Source organism: Pezoporus wallicus, unplaced genomic scaffold (assembly GCF_028554395.1).
Source record: "Pezoporus wallicus isolate ANWC-B61680 ecotype Strahan unplaced genomic scaffold, APGP_CSIRO_Pwel_v1 scaffold_6362, whole genome shotgun sequence".
Classification (NCBI taxonomy): Eukaryota; Metazoa; Chordata; class Aves; order Psittaciformes; family Psittacidae; genus Pezoporus; species Pezoporus wallicus.
Window position 1 is genome coordinate 6,543,175 of NW_026637663.1, and position 9,950 is coordinate 6,553,124.

A 9,950-nucleotide genomic window follows, 5' to 3' on the forward strand; every position below is an offset into this window, starting at 1 on the left:
GTAAGAATATGACAAGCATCTGCAGTTTGCTCCCTACTGTCCCCCCAGCCTCCAGCTAATCTTTTCTCAGGCATTTTCCCGGTTTGATTCCAGGCAGGGAATCTGGTCCACTATAGAGGTGTATTCTCTTTTAGTTCTTCTTTAATAATTTTTTGCCTGTCTTAAGTTGTGATCGTAGGTATTGTTTAAAGTTAGATTTAATTGATAATGTTTCATCCTGCTCTGGTTTTGTGTATGTAGCATAATGTCTACACCTAAAACTAGATAGGCATAGATATGCATATATACTTATGGAGATAAATATATGCTACAAAGTAACTAATTTTAAAATGCCATTAAATAAATTTCCTTGAGCAGCCTATTACTGAGTTAAAAAAATACTAATTCAGAAGAACAAAATCAAATAATATTTAAGTCAAGGCTCAAACTAAACAGGGTCAAAGATGTCAGAATTTAAAATCTTTTCCTGAACATTCACTTGTCTGTGAGTATACAGCTGGGGAGAGTCAAAGAATGCCAACTAAAATTATTGCTATTTATATAATGCAATATTGAATACATTTACATTACAGATGATTACTATTGTTGCAGAATGCAAGTAATCATGTTAGGTTCAATAACATCCAGAAGCACAGACCTGCATAAGGGAGGATTTTAATTTCCTTAGGAGAATGAATTCATTGATTTTCCACATTTGATTGCCACTATTAAGAAATCAAAGTTTTTCCAGACCCTCAGCATATCCTTCTTCTTACATTGATTTGCTCTTTTCTGTAAGCCAGGAAGATGCAAAACATTTTTAAAACCCTTTTTTTCCATATTCCCATTAGTGAATAAAAAATTAAATCTGCAGATTGAATTACAGACATAAGGCAAAGAAACACAGCACATGTCAGTTTAGAAGATGGGTGGGTACTTCAGTTCAAAGTGCCTCCTTCCTGAGTGGATTCAACAAGTTTACACAGTCACGAATTATTTGTGTTCAAAGTCTCTTCGCCTAGGAATACCATGTCTCTAAAGGTTTTTGATGGCATTTGGAAGACATGTAATTTCAACGAGAAAAATTTCAGCAGATTACAATGAGTTTGCACATGAAATGGCCAGAAAATGTCACCAAGAGACAAACCCAGGGTATTAGCCATGGGTTCATGTATAGAGATGCAACAGAAAAATCTCACTTTCACAGTTTAAAATACCCATGAATTAAATGCAGTGACCCCTTACAGAAGCCGTGCTTAGGCAAATTAAAGCAATTAGAATATATGTTAAAGTATTCATAATCTTTCTGGACAAGAAGATTCATTTTTTCTACATACAATGTAACAGGGTACTGATATGAATGACAGCAAGTTAAAATTTTGTGGCATCTCCAGTCACTGATTAGATTCTCATCTGAAAGGTGTTAGGTCAGCAGTAAATGGGGCCATTTTCAACCCTGGGAGAACCAATGTCAACCTCACATTAAAAAAAGATCAGGCAATGAAACAGTTGCAGAGACCAGCTGAGGATGGCGTACAAGAACTAAAGAAAGAATGACTCATTTATAATGTATGAAGCCCCTTGGCCTTCATTAAAGGCTAAGTATGCTGTTTTGGATATTGTTTTACTTTATCCCAGCATCTGAAGTCCTTGGTTTTGGAAAATGTCCAGATGAAAGCCATAACGATATCTAAGAATAAAAGGGAATATGATAATGGCATTGAAGTTGTAACTTGCTCAGCCTACAGGATGTGTAAAGGGAATCCAGTTGGGAAGTGCAAGCACCCATGAGAGAAGTAAACACTGAAATGTCCTGAAGGTTACATCAGTTGCTGCCACCACAAAGCCCATGGTGCATGTGTGTGTGCAGTCAGCTTTGAAGGTGACCGAGGACAGAAGAATTTGATCTGACAGGAAAGCAATGCCAGGAAAAGAGATGGTGCTCAGACAGAGTCATTGCTCAGGGCTATGCAACAGGGATGTTAAAAAGCAGTTTTTGGCTAATATGTGTGTCCCTACAGAAGGGTTTTGAGGTGAAAACCCTGGAGAACATCTGGCTAGCTGGTTGGCTTTGCTGCCTGACTGCTCATTGCAAGGTCGAGGGTAGCGAAAAGACAAAAAGAAAATGATAAAACTCACTGTTTTGAGCCAAACCTGAAAATTCTTATATAGGAAAAGTCAAAGGAAGTCAAAACTGAATCTGTCAGAACCTAAGGCCTGACCCAAAGCCAGCTGAAGTCTGTCATAGAATCATAGAATAGTTAGGGTTGGAAAGGATCTTAAGATCATCTAGTTCCAACCCCCTGCCACAGGCAGGTACAGCTTATGCTAAATCATATCACCCAAGGCTTCGTCCAACCTGGTCTTGAACACTGCCAGGGATGGAGCATTCACAACCTCCCTGGGCAACCCATTCCAGTGCCTCACCACCCTAACAGGAAAGAATTTCCTTCTTATATCCAATCTAAACTTCCCCTGTTTAAGTTTGAACCCATTACCCCTTGTCCTGTCACTACAGTCCCTAATGAAGAGCCCCTCCCCAGCATCCCTATAGGCCCCCTTCAGATACTGGAAGGCTGCTATGAGGTCTCCACGCAGCCTTCTCTTCTCCAGGCTGAACAGACCCAACTTCCTCAGCCTATCTTCATACGAGAGGTGCTCCAGTCCCCTGATCATCCTCGTGGCCCTCTCTGGACTTGTTCCAACAGTTCCATGTCCTTTTTATGTTGAGGACACCAGAACTGCACACAATGCTCCAAGCGAGGTCTCACGAGAGCAGAGCAGAGGGGCAGGATCACCTCCTTCGACCTGCTGGTCACGCTCCTTTCGATGCAGCCCAGGATACAGTTGGCTTTCTGGGCTGCAAGCACACACTGCTGGCTCATGTTCATTTTCTCATCGACCAGCACCCCCAAGTCCTTCTCCACAGGGCTGTTCTGAATCTCTTCTCTACCCAACCTGCAGCTGTGCCTGGGATTGCTCCAACCCAGGTGTAGGACCTTGCACTTGGCATGGTTAAACTTCATGAGGCTGGCATCAGCCCACCTCACAAGCATGCTGAGGTCCCTCTGGATGGCATTCCTTCCCTCCAGCGTATCAACCGAACCACACAGCTTGGTGTCATCAAGCTTGCTGAGGGCGCACTCAATCCCACTGTCCAAGTCAGCGACGAAGAAGTTAAACAAGATCAGTCCCCACACCCATCCCTGAGGGACACCGCTCGTTACTGGTCTCCAACTGGACATTGAGCCATTGACCACAACTCTTTGCGTGCGGCCATCCAGGCAGTTCTTTATCCACCAAGTGGTCCATCCGTCAAATTGATGTCTCTCCAATATAGAGACAAGGATGTTATGTGGGACAGTGTCGAACGCTTTGCACAAGTCCAGGTAGATGACATCAACTACTCTACCCCATCCATCAGTTTCGTAGCCCCATCATAGAAGGCCACCAAATTGGTCAGGCAGGATTTCCCCTTAGTGAAGCCATGCTGGCTGTCACCAAGCACCTTGTTGATTTTCATGTGCCTTAGCATGCCATCCAGGAGGATCTGCCCCAAGATTTTGCCAGGCACAGAGGTGAAACTGACTGGTCTGTAATTCCCCGGGTCATCCATTTTCCCCTTCTTGAAAATGGGGGTTATATTTCCCTTTATTCCAGTCGTCGGGAACTTCACCTGACTGCCATGATTTCTCAAATATGATGGACAGTGGCTTCGCAACTTCATTTGCCAGCTCCTTCAGGACGCGCAGATGGATTTCATCAGGACCCATGGACTTGTGCACATTCAGATTTTTAAGATGGTCTCAAACCAGTTCCGCTCCTACAGTGGGCCCAAGGTCTTCATTCTCACAGTTCCTGCATCTGCCTTCCAAGACTTGGTTGGTGTGGTCAGAGCCTTTGCCAGTGAAGACCGAGGCAAAGAAGTCATTAAGAACCTCAGCCTTCTCCAAATCCTGTGTAGCCAGTTCTCCCGAGAGCTTCCTGAGGGGGCCTACATTGTCCCTAGTCTGCCTTTTGTTTGCTACGTACCTATAGAATCCCTTCCTGTTGTCCTTAACATGCCTAGCAAAGTTTAATTCTAACTGGGCCTTAGCTGTCCTAACCTGGTCCCTAGCTTCCCAGACAACATCCCTGTACTCTTCCCATGCCACCTGTACTTGCTTCCACTTACTATAAGCCTCTTTTTTCATTTGAATTTTCCTCAGGAGCTCCTTATCCATCCAAGGAGGTCTCCTGGCCTTCCTGCTGCACTTCTTTCTGGTTGGGATGCAACACTCCTGAGCTTGTAGCAGGTGATCCTTGAATATCAACCAAGAGTCTTGGGCCCCTCTGCCCTCTAGGGCTGTATCCCACAGAACCTTACTAAGCAGGTTCCTGAAGAGGCCAAAGTCTGCTCTTTTGAAGTCCAGGGCAGTGAGTTTGCTGCACGCTCTTCTCACTGTCCTGAGGATCTCAAATTCGAGCATCTCATGATCACTGCATCCAAGGCTGCCCTTGAGAGTCACACTTCCAACGAGCCCTTCCCTGTTGGTGAACACGAGGTCAAGCATGGCAGCTCTCCTTGTCAGCTCCTCTATTACTTGCAGAAGGAAGTTGTCTTCTACACAATCGAGGAACCTCCTGGATTGCTTGTGCCGGGCCGCACCGTCCTTCCAACAGGTGTCAGGGCGGTTGAAGTCACCCATGAGAACAAGGGCCTGCGAGCGTGAGGCTTTTCCTATCTGTCTATGGAGTGCTTCATCTGCAGGTTTTTTAGGTCCTCCCCAGTATCCTGGAGAATTGATGAAAAGACAGTCTGAGCTCCAGAGCCCCTAACCACCTCTCCCAGGGCTCTGTAGTCCTTCTTTATGTTCCCCAGGTTACTACTATCTATATCCCTAGCACTCACATGTATCACCAGGAGTGGGTAATAGTCCGTGGGACTTACTAGAGCAGGCAGCCTCTCTGCCACATCCCTGATCCGTGCCCCCCGTAGGCAACACATCTCCCTTGAGACGGGGTCTGGCTGGCAGATGAGTGCTTCTGTCCCTTTCAGTGTAGAATCCCCTACTACTACGACCTGCCGCTTTTTCCTAGCAGCACCAGTAGAGATCTTCTTTAGCAGTGCATCAGCCGGCTGTTTCTGGCTCGAGTGCGCTTCCTCATTAGCCCCTGCAGGTCAGCAAAGCTGTTCTGCGTGGGGACAGGGGATTTAGGGGGAAGCCCCTTGCTTTTGGTTGTCCTTTTCCTTCTTTTTTTTGTTGTTTTTTTTTTTTTTTGTCACTAATTCCCAGCTTCCCAGGTTAACGGCCTCCTTCTTTCCTTCATGAGCTAGAGGTGAAGCTCGAGGCCCCTGCATTCCTGCTTCCTCTCAGCTTCCCTGACATCTGGCAGCCTATTGACAGCATCCCGCAGCTCAGCCCCTGCTGCAGGAGGACCTCCACCAGGGAGCACCGAGTGTAGCCCTGCCCATTGTGCACCCTCCCCTCACCAGACCAGTGCAGGCACTCTCCTCTCTACACCCCGAGCTCTGCACTGCAGCCTCCCCTCTCATCGGCTCTGTCTGGGGGCCTACGCTGCCACCGCCGGGGCAGTCAGAGCAGAGCTCCCGGACCGGGCCCTGCTCACACGCCGAGTGCTCACCACTGTGCTCACCACTGCGCTCACCACTGCGCTCACCACTGCGCTCACCACTGCGCTCACCACTGCGCTCACCACTGCGCTCACCACTGCGCTCACCATCCCGCTCCCCTGCCCGCTCTGTTTCCTCGGCCGCCTCTGGTCGCCGCGGTCCCTGGGGCAGGTTTTTACCCAGTCAGGGCTGGTGCCGCTGCTCCAGGCTCCGCCCCGTGTGAGTCATCTGCTCGCTCTCGTCAGCTGAGCTGCCGGCTCCCGGGCAGGTCCTGTCGAGGACTTGAGGCTCCCTCGGTGGCTGTTGCCGCTCTGAGTTGAGGCTCCTGGACGCTGATCTCCCCCCCCGGCTCCGGTGTTGAAGGCGTCCTCTCTCGAGCTACTCACCTCAGCAACTGACCCAAATTATGTCAATTATGGACTGTATGTGCTGTTGTAAGCAACAAACTGGATGTAGGGTTGCAGAAACTGAATATTAAACTGGAAGAAATATCTTAGCTCATCACTTCTCATCCCCTCTTTATCATAGTCAGCCATGAAATATAAATCCATTTATAAATGCATCAAAGGAGTTTTTATGCTGCTTGGTAACTTCATTGCTATGCACAGTATAAAAACAGCTGAGCTGTATTGAAGGGTGGTGGAGATAAAGTTAAACTGAATTAGAGAAAAAGACACTAGGTGTAACTGACAGCCAGTTACAAAGTTAAGATAGAAGGTGTTCAATTAGTTATTGAGGATATTTTTTTCAGTTTCCAGTTGACTGTGCATGGATATTGCATTGAATACATTGGATTTTCTGAGAATTTCCACGCATCGATGCATACATGACAAAACAGCATTGTGCAGGATACGAGTTAAATTCTTATACTGACAAGCTGAAACTAATGTGACCAGAAATATAATCATCCACAAATGCAGAGGATGCTGCAAAAGAAGTTGTTAAGCTTCTAAAAAAGCCCAAACATTAAAACCAATTGCTGAACTGCAGGTCTGGAGAGTAGTGAATTTAAAATTGAAATTTGTGGGATAGTAATAAGACTGATGAGCTTTCAGTGGGAAGTGTGCTATTTTAAGCAGCTGTTATAAAACCACCTAGATGAAAATTAGATGATTGCAGAAATGGAGCTGATTTATGCCAAAGGAAAACCTTGCTCCCACCTATAAGGATTCGCTTAAGTGTCAACAAATTAGTGGTAAGGAAGCACTGGCAGGTATAATTATTCAGATTTTTCTTGAAGTCACTAAAATAGGCTGTTAAAGAAAACCAGGCACCTAGAAGGTGAAAGGAAATGTTCTGCTGTGCAGTGAAACCGGGCTGGGAGACAGCAAGTACAAAGAATAAAGAACCAGCTTTCATTTAGAAATGAGGTTAATAGTAAGTGTTTGCAATGCATCTGCTGGGACTGAGGCTGTTTATTAATAGTCCGGCAGCAGGGCAAAGCAACAAAATTTGCAGATGACGCTAAATGATTGAGATCAGGCAGGGATTAAGACATGCAGACATGACAAAACTAAGCCATTGGGTGATGTATTACGAGTTTGATTCTTGTTCTGGTTTTCTCTTTTTGCTATGAGCAAAAACAAAGTCATAAGCATTGAAAGAAATAATGAAATGCCTTGCAGCACTGGACTGTATTCTAAATAAAGCGATAACAGTTTCAGAGCAAGATTTGCAAGTTATTACAGATGGTCCAGAAGAAACCTTTGCTTAATACCAATGAAAGCAAAAGGGTTTTGATGGTATTAAGGGGCAGCAAGAACAGGGCAGAATACTATAAGGCTGTTGTACCTCAGGCTCTTGACATCACCCCCTGACATTTAATGGTGTTTGCAGCTGTAGTCAGCCAGTCCTTATCAAAATGTAGCCAGAGGAGAAAAACAGTTCTTCCTAAAAGCAATCAATATGATTTCCAACAAGGAAATCTTTTCAGATACCAAGAAAGATCAATGGAGACTTTAATAGGAAGGAACAAAAGTTGAGAGGCTCATGAGAAATAAAGAAATGCCCATCAGTTTTTATACAGCTTTAATACAAGAAAGAGCAGAATCTGGTAAAGACTAACAATCCTGAGACAGAAAAATAGCTATTCATGCACAGCACATAATGAACTTGCAGAATCTGCTGCAGGAAGTATTTATTGTTAAAGCAAACCATTCAGGAAGACTGTCAAAATGAAAAATATGTGTAGCATCAATACTCACAGTAGATGGATGAAAATTTGGGAAGAACTGCATTTTTGCAACAGTGCTGACTCTGAGACGTGAGCTAAGCACCATGCTAACTCTTGTATAATGTTAGGAAAATTATTTCCACTGTAAAGCTTTTTAACGTCTTGTAGTATATGTCATTACAGCAGCAGTAAGGGGCTCATTTTGTTATAATCCTGTATTGCACCTTTTTTTCCTCCTCTGTTAAAAGAATTAGAGAGCTGTTGTACCTTCCAGCCTTGGAGAGCTATGTTTTTATTTAATTATTTTAGAAACAATTCAAGGAAACAATTGATTCTTATTAACGTTCAAAAGCTTTGCATTAAATATGCTCTCAGAATGGCAGTCAAGCTGTCATCTCCTTCCTTGGCAGAGGTAATTTTGGAAAGACTAAATGGGACTTAATATGGGAACATTATTTCTACTGTGTTATTAGCATCAGTAACTCAGAATTAAATGAGAAGGAAAATAAATGTAGAGAAGCTCCAAAGAACCACAGAGGAATGTATGCATCCTGAAGACACAAAATTAATAAAAAGGCCAACAGGATTAAGATTAAACATTTGGAAATTAAGGAACTCCTTGTTTTAATGGATTATCACAAGTTCCCATTGCCAATCCAGTCAGCTGTTCTTTCTGCCTTCCTCCCCCTTCTTCATTCCTCTTCCACCCCTGCCTGGTGGCTTATGTGCACATTCAGATGCAAATCATAATTTCGTAGGTCTTGCACACAAAACAAATGCCATTGTTGTCACCCTCAAATGTATTTATCTGTCCATTATCTCTGTTTAAACATAACATTACAGAAACTGAGTCTAAACTCCCATATTCTTGACATAATAGACCTACCTTAAGGATCAATGAATGGATAAATATAAAATTGAAGTTTCATGTCACTCATTATTTGTGTACAGATTGTACTGCATTTTACAATCCAATGTAGGTGTCTTAGTAAAGATTTTCAGAGGAATGAGAACATATGGTACTGGTCCAGGTATTTCTTGTGGTGAGCTGGGGCTCTGCTGAGCTGGGCTCCTTTTCCTCTCCCTCCGCTATCCTGCCACCCCAATTTTGCAGCCCCTTGTCATCAGAGAAGGACTCACAGAGGCTGCCTGGTGACCTCACAGTTGAAAACACGGTGGAGCTCTCCCTGCTAATTAAAGGCTGCCCTGTAGGTGCCAGCCCTGCCAACCCAGGCTGGTTATTGCTTTGAGTTGCCCCTGCTACCATCAAGACTGTGCCCCCTTGCAGAGACAAGCACATGGGATGATCCATGTGCAAGGCTAATAACAGATGAGATAGAAAATTATTAGCTGGTACAGCCCTGCTTTAAGTGGAAAACACCCTTGTTAGCCTGCCACCACTTACCAGGATGACAGGCATCCTCTCCCTTGGCAAAAAGACTTTGTGTTTTCAAAGCAACTGACTTCAAATTATCTACAAACGGCCACACATTTCTATGTGATCCCTCTTCCTTACTGGTCCAGGAAAGCTCACACTCCACTAAAAGTAGTAGTAGGCATCCTGCACTGCATCTGCTGCTTTTGATGGCCATGCGATGCCTCTAAGGAAGAAGAATCAGATGCTCTTTTTTTCACCCCAGTGTCTTGCACCCTTATTTATAGAGGTGGAGGCTACATCTAGAGGTGGTCACTATAATTTCCATTTTGCAGACAGAGACCCAGAATTGAGGTGACTTTCCTAACATGATACAGTCTGCAGAAGTGAAGGCTTCAAACCAGATGTCTGATGCTTAGGGTCAGGCTCAGCTGTTGCATGCTTGAAGAGGTACCTGAGTTTGAGTGGGAGAGAGAGAGAAGGGATGGTCGTGCTGCCGAGCCAGAGTTGTTTTGCCCTCTTCATCTCTCTGCATTAAAAGCAGGGGAAGAAGGAATGATGGTACGCCAGTTATAGCATGGATAGAGCTTGCTTATCTCACTGAAACTGAGGGATTTTCAGCTGATCCTGTATTACTTTACACTTTTTTAATTAATACAATGCAGTATCTACCATTTTAAAGAATTTATGAACTGGAATGGCACTTATAAACTGAACCAGGGGATTTATAAACTGAGGTACATAACACTCTGCTCTGAATACACAGTAATGAAGGTAGCAAGGGACAAGACAAAGGGGTTGACCGAGAT